General features: G+C 40.5%; 1 protein-coding gene across 4 annotated transcripts in view; it reads right to left on the reverse strand.

Moving 5' to 3' along the window:
• Window positions 1-17,296, reverse strand: part of gng12b (guanine nucleotide binding protein (G protein), gamma 12b) — a 74,705-nt gene that overhangs the window by 56,203 nt on the left and 1,206 nt on the right. Inside the window, exons 1-2 of one of the 4 annotated variants that reach the window (XM_072684030.1) lie at window positions 16,115-16,834; window positions 3,151-3,226 (exon numbers count right to left, since the gene is read on the reverse strand). The exons of 1 other annotated variant lie outside the window; for it this stretch is intronic. The gene's annotated coding sequence lies outside the window, so the exon portion shown is untranslated. Of the gene's footprint in view, window positions 1-3,150; window positions 3,227-16,114; window positions 16,835-17,296 lie in introns of those variants that run through there. 2 more of the 4 variants (XM_072684029.1, XM_072684032.1) reach the window with 2 other exon arrangements.

Consider the following 17,296-nt stretch of genomic DNA (forward strand, 5'->3'; position numbering starts at 1 on the left):
TCAAACATCTAGAACCTCAACGCAATCTTGCACGTCAGTTATTTATATTTCTTTTTTCGGTAGTGCTTTTCCCACCAAGTATTCACGCACTGCCCCCTTAAAAACATACTACCGCCTGTGTATTAACGTGGCTCCACCCCGTCCAGTCTGCAATATGGAGGAGAACTTGAACACAGAGCCAACTGAGCAACTCCACCAGCTTATAATCATCCATTAACCGTAATGGGGTAGAATTTTTTTTATTGTGATATGGATTTGAGGTCACATCGCCCCGCATCGCACTATTACTAAGAACTGTAAGTACAAATGTTAGATGTTATAATGTTGTATGTAAATCGGGCTACATTGGCCCACCTCTGTAATACGAGTAACCTTGTAAGTCGCTCTGGATAAGAGCGTCAGCTAAATGCCATAAATGTAAATGTAAATCCACATTTTACTGTGTTTTATTAAACCCAGGACTAAAACTGGACTAACTGTACTCAAGAAGCACAGACTAGGGATGCAGAACTGTCAAGTGTTACTCCAAACAAGCATTCTGCATACCAAGCAATTTTAGAAAATCCCAGTGAACTTGCAGGATTACTTATACTACATCTCTGGTTAACAGAAAGTAGTGTAAATGTCTTTTCACAGTTTTTCATGCTTTCTTCTAGCCCCTATATTGTGCTAATAATAGGACTAATAAAAACCAGCCCCCCTAAAAAGGTTTGGCTGTAAAAATATGACCATATGGCAATGTCTTAATCACAAAAAGCATACTGTGATATACTGTGTTGTAATTTATCACAATATTGCCCTTCAAATCAGTGCAGCTGAATTACCACTGAATTTCTGCATTTTTAAAGCCCTGCTAAGTAACTAACTCACTAACTAAAACTTTAAAAGAGCTAGCTGAAGTCTCTGCGGTTGGCTCATTCAGAGTTTTCACAACACAGAGCTGACAGGAGATAAGGGTGAGCGGCGGATGGCGAGAAATATCCGAGTCCAGCACATTTACACTAAACAAAAGCCTGGATTATCAGCGTACAATCAGAAGAGAAAGGCATATATGTCAGCACTGCCTCAATATTCAAAGCCAACGAAGGTCCACGGCCTATTAATAGCCAGAAGGTAGAGGGCATGTGGTGTGTGTATCACACACACACACACACACACACACACACACACACACACACACACACACACACACACACACACGTACATCACGCATCCTCCTGTTCCTCACGCACGCCAGCTCTAATCCAATTATATGGGACACATTTACATCCACACTGACCAGAACACGTCCTCCACCCAAAGATCATGATGTCTCTCCAAATGGTTTAGGTGTTGATCTTTTATTACCTGCTGTGTGCGGCAGTTGCTAAGCAACACATTACTCCCCTCGACGGCGTGTATTTGCCCGAGCTCCGGCACTGTGCGCCACTATAGGCGTTACGACCGCGGCTCTTGTGTGGCGACACCTAATTAACCAGCTGCCAATAAGCGGCCATACCAACAATCGGCTGTTTGTGGACACTCCGCAATACCTTGGTTATGGAGCTCTCCCTGCACGCCTTGTCATCTCCTCTAAGAGGATGTGATGTCAACCTCTGGCTTCTCAAAGAACAAGAACAGCTAATGCTGTGTTTCAGACCTGTGACTTCACCACACAGAACAATAGCAAACTGCTAAGGATAGGAGGTGTCCCATCATAAAGTGATGATTCAGCGAAGAATGTTCACGGGACCCAAATAAAAGCCATCAGATAGAACATCTGGTGCCATAGATACATTGTTAAAGTTGAAATGTATTTTAATTTGTTATTTAATGTACAAATAGTATTAAAAGATTATATTTCAAGCCTATTTACAACCCTGTCATTTTGCCTCAGAATGAAACACACTGTTTTTCTTTTGCAGTTGGGCAGTGGCACTGCAACAGCTCACAGGAGTCCCATTGCATTCCATAGGATTTATCAATTTATTTTTAGCACTGTAACATGAATATAGTAATGATATATTCAGATAATGTTGCTCTCCTCTCTGCAGGGTGAGAGATTAAGCCATGTTAAACCCAGCTATCTAGGGTTAGCTTTTGCCCGATACCCAAAGTGTTTCCACGAGAAGCGTTGTCGCAGCGGGGCCTCCCCAAACCAGAGTCAGCTTTTAGCCTAGCACTCACCTTCCAGCTTCTGCGGCTTAAGTTAAATGGCTTGCCTAGTTTTAGCTCCCCTTCTGCGGATGCAGGCACAGGCAAAGCCGTGCTCATGAGGCTTTTTTAGTTTTCTGGTAATTACCAAGTATCAACAACTTCATATTCTTCCGAAGTGGCTGTTGGGTCATACTGTGTCGTAGCATTAGGCATCACTAGTGGTTTGTATACCTCTTCCATTGACCAATCTAAGGTAAATACAGTTATCCGTTTTAGGGTACCTTTAAAAATAACATTTTACAAATTACATTCTTATTAATGGTACCATAAATATGAGCTTTTATTAAGAATATTTCTGATCACTGTCTCTTTGTGGAATGCCTGAATCAACTGACACTTGCCTCAAACTGTAGTGAAATGTTAAGCAATGTCAAATAGCCTTCTATCTCATCCCAGAGGTCCTGTGTCCAGCACAGTTTTTTAAGTTGAAAAGCACCTGGTTTAACCTGGTTCTATTAATCACTCAACAGGTTTAGTTGAGGTGTTTGGGAAGGGGACATTTACTGGACATCATAAGATTCAGGCGTCTAGATGGATGGTACTGCACACTGATTGTATGATGCTAATTAGCAGACTATAAACTCCAATTGCATGAAACCTACATTAGCCCATAGCTCCAGACGTCAGTTTGGGCCCCAATCATGTCCTAAATGTTTGACTACAACTGCGGAAAGTGGAAGACATCATCAACCCAGCTTTTTTACATTAACAGCACATTAACAGTTACCTGCACTAACCCAATAAACATGAAGGCAGAAAGTAGGAGAAGCTGCTTATGGCAAAAGTGAAAGTCCAAGTGGCCAATCCAGGCTCACGTAGAGTTGTCGATCTCAAACAGATGTGAATTCCCTTTAAAGGGAAACTCTGCAGTAATTCAAACACACTGAACTCACAAAGGCCCTGTGGGAGGTGGGGGAGAAATTAATGAACAAATAATTAAGCGAGTTAACTCACCGGTGGTTCAGCTAATGAGGTCTTAAATCCCCAGGTAATATGTTCCACTGTCTGCAAACTCGGCTGGGGCAGGGAGCTACACGGGAGAGATCAGACAGAACACACAGAGCAGTCAGTGAGCGGGATCTTCAGAGACTCAGCATGCTAGAATATGGTTGCACAAAGTGGACAAAATACCCTACTGTGAATGAACTATTAATATTACGAAGATCAGCATCACATAAGGTATATGGTGCAGCCTTATGGCAGAATGAAACACTGCAATACAAATGTGCAGAGAACTCTGTCGTTTACTCAAGTTCACTATAATAAATGTGCAACCGGAGGTCAGAGAATAACATGGCTGCAGAGTGGGCTTTTCTTGCTCAGCCAGGATCACACCCGAGGTCCAGCAGTTCAGCAGACGTTAAGACACTCTATAAAGCCGCATAAAAAGGTTCAACCCGGAGGAACTCAAACTGAGGGCTTAATTATGTCAAACAAAATAAATATTTCTTCACGATTTATCACAGTATATTGTTTCGTTAATAATTAGTTTTTTTCTTACATTTCTTTTATATATCTAAAAAAATATCTTTATATTATAGCTAAACAAGGGGTGTCACTAATCTACGCATGCTTGTTTTTCCCCCCACCGGTTTTCTTGTATCTTCATTTTGTCATTTTTCCACATAGTTTTAATCTGGCAGTCGTTCTTTACATTACATAAAACAAATCACAATTAATGGAGCTTTTTACACTGACTTCCACTTCCAAGTTGCAATACAGGAGATTTTAATAGACAGAAACCATATTATCTTAATCTGATGCTGAGGGTGTGTTTTTCACTAAAGGTGAGATCTGCAGAGAACGTGGAGATCCAAGCAGCTGATATTGTGCCTCATGTTACACTTATGTTAGCTGAGCAGAGCTGAGTGTACGTGGATATTCAGCAGCCTGTAAAGTTGCCGTTAGGCCACTTGATTCTAGAGGCCGGAGGTCGTAGGTTACACTTAGGTCAGCTGACTGTAGTGTATGACTATATGCCTGATAAAAACAGAATATAAACAATCAAACCGATCAATCACATGCAGACCACATCACAAGCTACCCCCCCCCCCCCCGAAAGGCAACTAATAACAATCATTACAGTAAGGGTTGTTCCAATATAGGCTAAAAATGAATGAGATATATTAAGACAGGGTCCCAAAGGGAAAGCGTCACTGTGTGGCAAGCAGAGGCATGACTGGAGCCACCGCAGAGACCTGCTTCCAAAAATAACATCCTCCTCTACACCCCCACCTACTCCAGCCCACTCCACAGACGCTCCCCATGGACTAACGCTTTCAGATACTATTCAGGGGAAAGGGACGCAATTTTCAGCTGTATTTGCTTGCTGAGGCGTAGTGTGACACACCGGGACCTGCTGCTGAGCTTCTGTAAATATCTGTAAAAAGCACCAGGAGAGGTGGAGCAAACTCTTACTGGAGATTATAATGCATAATTGGCTGCCTAATAAAACACAGCGCCCGCTAAAGGTTTACAGCATAAGTACTGCAGGCCCTGTTGTGTAATGTAGTGCCTATTATAATGAGTAACTGAGGTCTTAAAGTTGCTTTAGGATAGAAAACTGTATTAATCTTTGCAAAAGTTAATAATGAGAGTGTGTCCTTCATTAAAGGAAAATCCAGCATAACCAAAACAGGACAATTCCAAAACCCCAAAACTGTTACAGAACAGTTTTGACTTATTTTATTCAAGCCACCAAATTTAACATAAGCTCAGCCCACTAGCAAAAGCCTTTCGACACCTAAAACTGCGACCTGGTCAAACGCAACAGCCACTACAGGAGAATTCTGTAGATATTGTTAATGCTGGAGAGCAGCACATTACCTCCAGACTCTGCTAGTTATGGGAATATGGGTTGTTGCTATGTGAACCTGGCCTTGTGACTGGTTCACTTGTCAATTTTCAATAGGGTTAATGTTAAATTTAGGATTTGGGTTGAAAGTTAGGATGAGGTTTAGGTTTGAAGGCTAGGATTAGGTATAGATTTTGGGTCTTAACGCAGACTTCAGTTGCATTTAACTCAATGCAACACAGACCGGTACCAGGCTCAAGAGATAAAGAACAGCCTTGATGAATCTGCGGATTGTAAACAGTGCTGTGTTTTCTGTGGCTACATAACACACACAGCAGGATGACATGTTGGCTGAGGACAGAGTTTGTATTAGAGATTACTATAAATACTATAAAATACTAAAATTATTACATTTTTGGGCTTTGTTCAATCAGCTATCAGTAGATAGAATGGCTTTTTTACATCAGGCCCAAGTCACTACTTGATATTTGGGTGATTATATACAGGGCATCATTAGAATAAAGCGTTACCCATATGTTTTGTACTGTCACCTTGTTTACTGTCTTAAAAACAATTAAATAAATAATTAAAATAGTAAATTAATTTCATCAATGCCATTATTGTTGTAATCCTTTGTTTCCCACAGTCTCTCTCAATGAACATTGATTACATGCAATAAATAAATACATAATAATAATAATAATAATAATAATTGAAAAGCTGTTACAGGATCAGATCTCAGATGTCAATTAAATGTTATTATGAAGGTTATTAAGAAAGGACCATCATCAAGGGCACAGTAAACCAGGCCTTGTGACTGTGCCAGGAAAACCCGGAAAGCAAAGAAGCTAAAGCCGGGGAAACTGACCGGCTTTTACTATCTTCTCACCAACCTCTGTTCCCTCAAAGACAAACAGCACTGCCTCAGAACAGCGCTAACCACACAGCAAAAGGCAAACTTAAAAGCAGCACCCTTGTGAAAAAGCCAAACCCATGGAAGCAAATGGGTGCTAGGCTTAAAGCTAACTCTATCTGAACAGCTACAATCTCGTCAGCTAGCCAACTGCACACCACACAGTGAGGACACAGAGAAGACGGAGACAACAGTAATACTATTCAGTAATAATTACAAATAATTATTAAAAATCATTCTGAAAGAATTGTAAATAAGCATAACTACAATGTTTTTGTTACGGTGCTAAAACAAACCTATGCTATGTGATGCTATGTAGCCGATAGCATACATCAGCCGATAAAAGTAGAAAAGCTCACCACAAAAGAAGAACGTTTTACTCTATTCAGGCTAAATAACAGGGTTGTAATTCATCTCGTAACACGGCATCTGGGCATTCTGCATCCTAAACAATTCATGTGGACAACAACAAACTAGGCACAGTCCACCAGAGATTAAAAAAAAAAAACTTTCCCAGGATAAAAACATACCAGGGCGATTTAAAAAAAGACTTTATTAAATATTTTACATAACATTTAGACATGAAATGAATAATAATGGGCAAGCATCATCATCATGCAAAATGCCAGCTAATCACTGCTGATTCATCAGTGAGGTTGCTCACAGCACATGTTTCTAAGCCTCCTGCATCAGTCCTGCACAGGCCATCTGCATTAATATTAATAAAGCATTAATAATTCTGGAATACACTTGGCAATGAATACTCTTTATACAGGAAAAAGGGGTAGGGCCATGTCTAGGATCTGTGCAAATGGCTTGCTGTGAGATTTGAATTCACATAAAAATGCTGATGATGCTTGCAGTCTTACAAGGGAAAAAAAGAAGCCAGTCACGACTCTCAGTTAAAAGGACACACCCACCAGGAACCTGCTCAAATGAGTGAAACTACTAGTCAGGGAAGTGCAGTGTGAACATGGCTTCATTACTGTAACTCTTCCCTGCCTTCACTGCTTCCTTTTATCTGAACAGGGAATTTCCCACTGCTTTCAAAACAGCAGCAGCTTGAAGGGTGATTCCAGTCCTGTCCAGGACCCAGCTGTGATGTTATCTGCACTACTTGTTCCTTTAAAACTACTATTACTATTATTATTATTATTATTATTATTATCATTAGAAATATCATTAGATGGACAGATCTACAGATGGGCAGATTATTAACAAACTAACCCTTGAAACTATCTAGATTTAGGGTTAGGATAGAAAACTGTATTAATCTTTGCAAAAGTCAATAATAGGAGTTTGTGTCCGTCCTAAAAAGAAAATCCAGCAAAACCAAAACCGTTACATAACACCAAAATTTGCATACACTCAGCCCACTAGCAAAAGCCTTTCGACAACTAAAACTGCATCCTGGTCCAACACAACAGCCACTACAGGAGAATTCTGTAGATATTGTTAATGCTGGAGAGCAGCACATTACCTCCAGACTCTGCTAGTTATGGGAATATGGGTTGTGGCTATGTGAACCAGGCCTTGTGGGTTATGGTTATATTTAAGATTTGGGTTGAAAGTGAGGTTTAGGTTTGAAGGCTAGGATTAGGTATAGATTAACCAGGCTCAAGAGATAAAGAAACATCACAAGAAGGGTCCACATGCACATCTACGACAGCCTTGATGCAAATGCTTCTTCATCTTGGATCTGCGGATTGTATGCAGTGCTGTGTTTTCCATGGCTACATAACACAGGATGACATGTTGGCTGAGGGCAGATTCTGTATGAGCGAGAACTATAAATACTATAAAATACTATAAATGTTGTTAAATACTATAAAAATTGCAGAACAACAGCACTGAGATATCAAGTTAACAACAATAAAAAAAAAAACAGTAGATATAATGGCAGTAATGCATTTTTGCATCAGACCCAAGTGACAACTTGATATTTAGATGATTATCTACAGGGGATCATCAGAATAAAGTGTTACCCTTATGTTTTGTACTGTCACCTTCTTTATTGTCTTTTAAAAAACAAATAAATAAAATAATAAATTAATTTCACCAATGCCAATATTGTAATCCTTTGTTTCCCCACAGTCCTTCTCAATGAACATCGATTATATGAAAAAATTAAAACATAATAATAATAATTTACAGGACCAGATCTAAACTGCAAAGACATAGTATGTTCTCATGCCATCAAAACTACTAGTCAGCCATAATCCAAGAGTAAAAGTCATGGTGGGAGTGAAATTTCCTCACATGGACATAAAAGAATATCGTAAAACAGACAAACATCTGGAGGAAAAGCAGCTGAAACACAGTCCAAGCACCAGGAACCACAGATGTTACGTTGTGTTGTGTTACGTTTTCATGTTCTTCTGTAAAATACCTGCATACTTCAGTTTTGTTGCCTTTTCAGAATGCTCTTCCTTGCTGTGGACTAAGATAATATCCATTAACGGATGCCGGAGGGCCAAAACTCTATTAAAAAATACACCTGTAACAGCCCCAATCCCAACCCACTGGACATCCCTTACTCATGCACTCTTCATGCTGCACGTAACCCTATCAGACACTCTTTTTGCAATGAAAAAAGAAGTTGGTCAGATGTGTTTTATATACACATATATATATATATATATATATATATATATATATATATATATATATATATATATATATATATATATATATGTGTATTATATATATAGAAAAGCATACTGTGATGAGCATACCGTTCATGCGGCTGTTGGCCCTGTACGTGTGGCAGTGACTTCATCCTTCCAAATGCCTGGCAATCCGAAATCATCCAAATCCCTCTCACTGGGCCGCCGTTCAAGTGATTCAGGGTTTTCACTGTGTCTTGTACGTAATCATACATGAGTCACTCGTGTGGCGCAGGTTTAAATATGTTTAATAACACAGTGAGTTGCTCTGTCTCATATCTCGGCTACGCCAACAGAGAAGCTGCTATCCACACATACACGTAGCTGTAGATTCAGCCGTACACTCCGCTTGGTGGAAAAACAGCCTGGTCAAACAGCTCACAAACAAAGTAATTACACTGAGGAGTCTGACACAGTTATTAAGACAAACCACTACCAAACAGCAGTCTTTACACTCAATCCCTCATTTAGACTAGCCTACAAAAGCAGGGCCCACCCAAAGCCCGCTTCAAATCACAAAGCAGGGCCTATGCTTTTAAACCCAAGGTTTCACAAAGAGCAGGAGGGACGTGAGAAAGTAAGAGAAACAACATTACACAACTTTATGCCAAGGATTTGAGGAGAAAGACCCAGTAATGACTGCGATAGACTCATCCAACCAACACTACAACACCTTTTGATTCACCATACTGCATTATTTCTTTCATAGGGCGTGATTTCAAACCCAGCTTTAACAAAGGCTGTAACCAAATGCATCCCTATTTACGTTTTAGGGAACTCCTCAGTGTACGACAGTCTCCCATAATGCACTTGTATTTTATAGTGTAAAGCGTAGCTCACGAAATAAGTTGAACTTTGACCAAAAATGATTTTTTGTTTTTTGTTACTAAGCAACAGACAGTTTGCGAAGTGCGGACCACGCTGATGGAACCGGCTGATGAGCTGATGGAACTGGAAGCCAGACCTCCGTCCTTGTGAAGCAGAGGTTGAGCACAATTTGGACCATCAGGAGGAGCAGGGGCGGTGGTGGGGTGCGAAGGGAGAGTGTGTGTAGTAATGTAGGGGAGGGGTTTGGGCGTGGTCCTTCTGCCAAAATTTGAGATTACATAACCCCATCGAAACGAAACGACGCCGACGGCATTCGCTCATACAAGCAAGTGATCCCTACAAGCCACTGGATGCAGTGAAATTCAGATATTCCCCCATGTAGTGTGTTAACAGTAGGTTTAGGTTGCTAAGCAACATAAACATTTGAGATAAGTTTGTACTTTTTTCAGTTCTATACAGCACAGAACTGATGAGGTAGTAGGGCTTCATCTCGGTCTCAGTCACAAACAGAACAGAATACAGCAGAATTAGTGATGGCATGATGCCACATTTGCATCTAAGCTGCTGAAATCTTGACTATAGGTCAATAATAATCTGATATTTTTCTCTTTGAAATTTGAGGGATCATGCTGCCATCATCAGCAGGGGGGAAAAAAAATGAAGGATGATCTTACGTAGTGCCACAAAGACATGTTTGCCCCCCACCCCGTTTGGATTCTTGAATTTGGGCACATTCCCAACACTGAATGACATGACATCAAAAAGCAAACCAAAAGCCTGAGGCAACCAAACACATCCCTGAATTGATGAAATTTAAGAGAACTTTAATAATAATAATAATGATAATAATCATTTCATGACGGCAGCATTTCTGCCCATCATCAGAAAGATGATCGGGGTATCGGTTAAAATTCCAGTTCCTTTGATAAAACATCAACTCTTTCAGATCACTCTAGATCTTCTGAAAGTTCAAGATCCAGTCCTGCCTGGACCCAAGTGGTACTGTAACCAGCATTTTCTGACCGTATTTTGACATTTTCAGCCCGATCTAAAGGTCTTGGTTATATAGAGAGGAAAGGAAAGAACAACCAGTATCCTTATACCATAAATGAGACCTTGGTTTTCTAAGCTTGTGTGTGGTATGTGAACTCAGAGAGGCCATCTGCCACATGTACGTTTGACACAAAGCCAAACTGGTAAAACAACATTCATTAGCTTACTCCCATTCATTCCTCAGATGACTCCGGGCTGATAGCGCCCGGCAATCAGATTCCATTTCAGCAGTCGTCCCTCGAGAGCGGCCCAGACTACAGGAACATACACAACCAGGGTATAAATAAATATAACAGCTACAATTTGGGGGAACCTTTTTATTTTTATGGCTGGTGCCTCGTTTCCAGTGGTTTTCAAACAAGCTGACATGAACTTCAACAATTATCTGGTCCCTACAAAAAAGGAACGCGTCATATAATACAATATAAGAGATTTATACACATACGCTGTAACGCTACAAAACACAACAACACAAAATGTAAAAATAAACAAATTTATAAGGAATAGAACAAAAATCTAGTAAAATAATTCCAAAAACACAGATTAGGGGTGTAACGATATATCGTAGAATCATGATATTAAAACACATTGTGGGGTGAGACCGTCTTTACATCCCTAGTGTGATACTGTGATATACTGCAATACTGCAGGCAAGGTGATCTATTGTGATTTTTATCATCAAATTTTAGGAAAACTGAATTCTAAAAAAGAATAAGTACTTTTTAATCAATCAGAACAAGTTTAGGTTTAACAAGCTGTTAAACCTAAACTGTTAAACCCAACATAAAATGAATCATGCAGCTTTGCACGTAAACCAATAATAATAAAAAAAACAATACTGTACAGTCCTGCAAAAATAATAATATTGAGTACACCCACGTGCACTGATATTGTCTTATATCCTTACTAGTTTGGATGTCTTTGTGGGTTTTTTTACCCTTTAAGACTCAAGTGAGATAAGAAAATGTATTGATGCCATGTAAAAAAAAAAAAAGCTGTACTGTTTAAAACAATGAACTCTTGTAATCAAGAATTCTTACAGTTTGTAGCGCTCCATAACTGATCAGCATCAGGGGTCACAAATTACAAGATCTTACACCAAGAGCAATCCCCTTCCTTCTGGTCTACAAACTATTTTGTCACTATGACACATGAAAGAATTGACCAAAAGCAGACTGTGGGACTTTTCTTGTAGCCATGTCCAACTCCTCCTCCTCTGGGTTTCCTCTCAAGCTCATTAATTGTAGCTCGTTACTGCATTTGCTGCTGGTACTGGATTTGGATTCCAGACAGGTCCAGGTAATTACCGTGCTATCTAACTTTGTCTGTGAGGCATTACACATTTTTTTCAAGTTCACCGATATCCATTGAGTGAGCATCAACTCAAGAGTCCAGCCAGATAATGATCTCTAAAATCTCAGCAAGCTCAGTCAGCAAGTGTAAAAACCAGGGCCTAAATAATTTTGTGAACTGTGGACCACGCTCGCTTGGCTGAGGAAAGGAAGGTCAACTCAAGAAATCTGGGCTACAGTTCTGGGGGGCTTTGAGCTGGTGGGACCTGAAGCAAAACCCTCCCTTGCCAGGCAGAGGTCGAGCATAACTGAACCATCAGGGGGAGCATTGGTGGTATTGAGGTGTGCGCAGTAATGGAGAGGAGGAGTTTGAGCGTGGTCCTTCTCCCAAACGTTCACCTATGAGCTATGAACTAAAACATTGCAACGACGTTAGCTGCAGGATGTGAACTGGGCTGTCTGACCAGTAAACTAGCTAATCTGACTATTGAAATCTTTGTTTGGGAAGGTAAATTCAAAGACATCTTAACTTCCGCGCCATCCCTGCTGTCTAGGCAAGTATAAATCCAGTCAAAATCACAATAACAATAACAAATCCTATTTCTCACCTCAGGCACACGATCACAGACAGGTGATCAGTTTCAGAATAGCTTAAACATTCATGCTGATGTTGCAGGCCTCACCCCTGACATACATAGATTTCTGATTGAATCATTTATGGAATACTGCAACACAAGCCACCTAGCCACCTTAAACTACCATAATAATGAAAAAGCTATGTCAGTTTCATACTGCAAAAACGAGCACACACACACACAGTGTTTCTAAACTGGGCAATCAGGCCAACAAAACAAGCCAACCCTGAACAGCAGAATCAAAAAAATCACTTTCGCAAAACTAAAAAAAGCAAACAGGCACCATTAAGCCTGATCTTTACAAGCTATTAGGTCCAACCAGGGAGAGCAATAAACGGATCAAACAAGCAGCCATTAAAGATTTAAAAGCCAGTGTCCACATTAACACGTCATAGGGGGGACGGGGTCTAAAAACGGTTATTCAAACGCTGGCATTTCAAACACTAAGAGACCTATTCAGGCCACAAATCACTAATTTCACGCTTTCTGGGACGTTTGGTGGCAAACAGTTTCACTCTTCGAAGCAAAAACATCCTGCTCTGCCCTGCCAGACGCAAGTAAGTGACTTTGTAGTGAAAGCAAGATAGGCCGTACGTTCAATTCCAGATTCCTAACTGAGAACTGAGACCTGGACTTTGATTTGGCCATTGTAGAACATACACCCCTTTCTCTTCTTCGGCCTTTTTGCTGTTGACTTTGGCCTGGTGTTTGAGGTCGTTGACCTGAAAGGTGACTGAGGCAGGTTTTAATAAGATGCCCGACTGCCGCTCAGGAAAAGTATCCCCACGACATGACGCTGCCACCACCCATACCTCCTCGCCCTCATAGGGCGTTTGTTGAGGAACGGACAGCAAATGACAGCAGGTTTTTTTCTAATTTCACCTCAAAACATTTAGCTGGGTCACTGGATAAACTCCAGATGTGATGTGATGTGTTTTCTTTCCTCAGGAATGACTTATTATAGCCACCCTCTAATAAAGGCTGGTTGCACGCAGAGCTCTTGATGTCATGTCACTGACTGGTGCTCATTTGGAAGTCTTTTAAAATAAGATATGATACAGCACAAAAAAATGCCATTGCGGTGTATAGCTTTTTATTTATTTTTTTTTTAGCAAATATGACCATACTGTGGACACTGTCATGCACCCAAAATGCACAGTTGTTTATAGTGTGGGACTCTGGTTGTCAGGCAAGACTTACTGGTGCCAGACTTTGGTAAAAATGTACTTAGTTTCAATGTAAGGGAAATATGAAACCGAGGGGGTATTGTTAGACTACATTTATACAATTTCATTTGTGAAATAATGACCTGGGAATCCCATGGTTTCAACCAAACACGTACTCTGGACTGATGACATCAGCAAACGGACATTTGGAGGAAAAAAAAAACTGCAAATGAAGAAAATAACGAGGGAAAAACGGACATTGCGATACTTTAGAAAATACTGGAATTTTCACCAGATTTCTCCAGAAGTCAATGGTTCAACATTCAGCATTGTGATATTAATAACGCCCTGTACAATTTAATTTGCCTTGACTTTGTACGTCCTGCAAATGACTATGCCGAAATGATATACTGTGCAGCACTAAAAAGAACATTTTGCCAACTGTAGATAAATAATAAGGGAAGTTCTATCATTCTTGGGGATTGTGTTGCCACCAGTGGCACTGGTAATATTGCACAGGTGGAGGGAAGAATGGATTCCCGATTCTACTTCCACTTCCTGGACGCAAATGTCAAAGTATCTGTTAAAAGGCTACAGCTGAAAAGATTACGGATTCTACAAGAGGATCCAAAAACGTACCTCAACATCCTCCCTTTACTGCCTAAAGAGACACACACTAAAGCCTTTGGTCCTTGCAGGGCCCTGCCTTAACATCACAGAAGATCCTAATAGATGTGTATAGATCTTAAATAAGATATGCAAGACTCAAGAATCTCTCATACCTAGAGGCCTTCTCTTGGCCAAAAATGTGCCATTTGTTAAAGGGTGGACAAGCTTTTCTCAAACTAGCTGAATTTCACTATTCCAATTGGCCTAAATCCTGTTGTCCTGTAAGATGCTGCAGTTAACGGTCACAGTGAGCGGTCAGGCAAAGGACAGGAAGGATCCTGGTCAATATGTTTGTTCTATTGTTTGGTCCATGCAAAGACACACACGTAACTGGACGTTTGGGAGGAATCATACTCTCGTAATACAGCTTCAGCAGAAGGCCAGAAAGCATCAGCAGCCACACACATTTCAAGCCAAATATACACTGAAAACAAAGGCAAGGTAACCTTTTCCCCACCACACTAACCAGTAGGCGGAGCTGTATTTAAAGAGACAGTGGCAACTCTGATACTCTGGAACTTCTTTTTGCTTACTTTTTTGAGTGTAAGACGTTGTAGAAACCATTTCACAAAACTTTTAGAAGAGAGCTAACTATGCAGTACAGCACAGCCAGGGATAGCGAGCCTGTTTCCCCGGCATTACAGTCTTAAATACGCCAGGGTGTAACCATGCTTTGTGGTATCCCCTGACATGAACGTAAAGGATGTTTCTGTACTAGGGCTGGGCGATATGGAAAAAATACTATATCACGATATTTAAAGCCTTTTTTCATGATACACGATATTTATCACAATAAATGTAATCACAGAATAAAAACATCAGTAGCGACAGATTCTTAAAAACGATCATTCAGATATTCTCCCGTACTGAATACAGTGATTTCTATTCAACATCTGCTGGACTTCATCTAATTAAATAAGTCTAATTACACTTATTAGTTAGTAATGAAACCTGATCAGTATTTATTAAGCACTAACAGTATCCTCCTTATGCTTAAAAAAGCAAATTGTTATCACCATAACAAAATTTATCACCATAGGATGAAACACAGTCATATTGTCCTGCTCTAATCTGTACTCCTAAAAGTACTATCGCCCACTACTACTATCGTTCAAAAAATATCTTAATAATAAAATAAAATAATTACTTACTGCTCCACATAATAATTACTTAATTATAAACAAACAAACCACCATAAGCATTCATTTACACTCACAGTAGTTCATGTTTGCTTAAATGTTCAATTTGTGCTACAAGATTTCATGGATAATTAAAGCAACACTATGTAAAATGTTGTACTATTCCTGTACTATAAACTCAGTATATCCTGTACTATTACTCTACCGTATCAGTCCACATGATCCTTTCGCATCAGATGTCGGTTCCATATCTCACAGCTTGTAAAATGCATGTGTAAAGGGTGTCCTTTAGTGGTGGCTAAAAGCACAAATTCCACTTCCCGACTGTAGGGGGAGCTTAGGAGCAAGAAATGCCAATGCTTGCATAATGGCGCTTTAATGTGTTGTATTTTTCTGTGTGTGTTTGGGGGGCAGGGGTACCTCAGCGCCTGGAGGGTGAAAACGAGCACGCGTTTCCTCCGAAACCGATTCTTATTTTTTTTTTTGAACTGCCACTATTATGCAATGTATTTACTGGTGATGAGATCAGACTGAAGACAGTCTAACTCCAGTGTTTGTTAGCATTGACAGCTCGTGTTTGAACTTAGCAAAGTGTGTCCACCTTTAAATCCATACCTACAAAAGACATCACACCGGTTGTCCCACGTTTAGAGGTTAGAGAAACAGTGGACTTTAGGAAAAACTCCCATCGCCGTCTGCCACCTCTGTAGCACACGACTGCTTACCATGGACATAGTACAGAGAAGTGTCAAACATACGGTACCCTGGCAATCGACTGTACGCCAGGCGAGCCAGACGGAGATTAGGTTGAAAATCTCTGCAGTTTTCCCAGGCCATCTTATGAACGTTTGGACGTGTTATAATCAGACATCACACACTGTCGTCATAGAGGGCAGGTTCAGACTTGGATGGCCACTTTGCCTATGGGGAAAAAGCTCAAACATCCTTCTCCAAAAACTCTGTAATATCAACTGTAACACTGTATTAACAAGCAAAACTTGCAGTTTAACTTTGAAATAGAAATAAATGTCTTTTAAAAGGTGGCCGATCGAGTGTACTTAAGCACACCCATGTCTTTTACAAGACAGGACTCACAGGAGAACCTGACATATGATGAGAACTGGAAATACTGTAATTCATCACTACGCAGTACTGTACTGTTCTGTGACGACTTCATGCTATCAGATCACATTTAATCCTGTTTAACGCAGAACTTCAAACGGTCAAAACTTACGAATGATGCTGCTACAGGAAAATAAAACATCGACCTGATAAAGGGTACATTTAAGCGTCCAAGTCCGGCCATGTCAATCCTCTTCGCCGGCTTCCTGCAGCTGCCCCCTGGCCTACCGCAAAACCAAGGCTGGACCGGCTCCTCCGTCCTTGATGGCAATGGTCAGAAGCCTGATCTGTACCGAGAGCCCTTCCAGCTTCAAGTACGGCTCGGCTCGACCCGCCATCCTTTAAGATCCATGCAAAACAAGCGTCCGGACCTTTTCTGTCAAACGGAGTCTCAAGACCCTCCTTTCCAAAAGAGTACTTAGGCGAAGTGTAGTGGTGTGTGTTGAGCACTGTGTGTCTGGGTCTCCTTATTGAGTCTGTAAGTTAGCTAGCTACTCTGGATAGGAGCGTCTGCTAAATGCCTTAAATGGAAATGCTCTCTTTTTTACGGTGAAAAAATAAAAAAATACCAGGATTAATCACTTACCTCAGGAGCAGTTCAAATCTGTTAACCGGGAAAAATGAGAAATGCTACGCTGACCAACACTGGACATGGACTGTCACCGATCTCCTGCTGTGGCTGAAAGCTTCAGTGATAAACACAGCTTATTTTCACCAAACTGTTATGTCTAGGATTTGAGCTTTTTATTATAAATAGCTACCATCATTCATTACCTACACATATATAATTAGCTAGCTAGCTAATGAATTAACACCGTAACAA

Source organism: Salminus brasiliensis, chromosome 7 (assembly GCF_030463535.1).
Source record: "Salminus brasiliensis chromosome 7, fSalBra1.hap2, whole genome shotgun sequence".
NCBI classification, from domain to species: domain Eukaryota; kingdom Metazoa; phylum Chordata; class Actinopteri; order Characiformes; family Bryconidae; genus Salminus; species Salminus brasiliensis.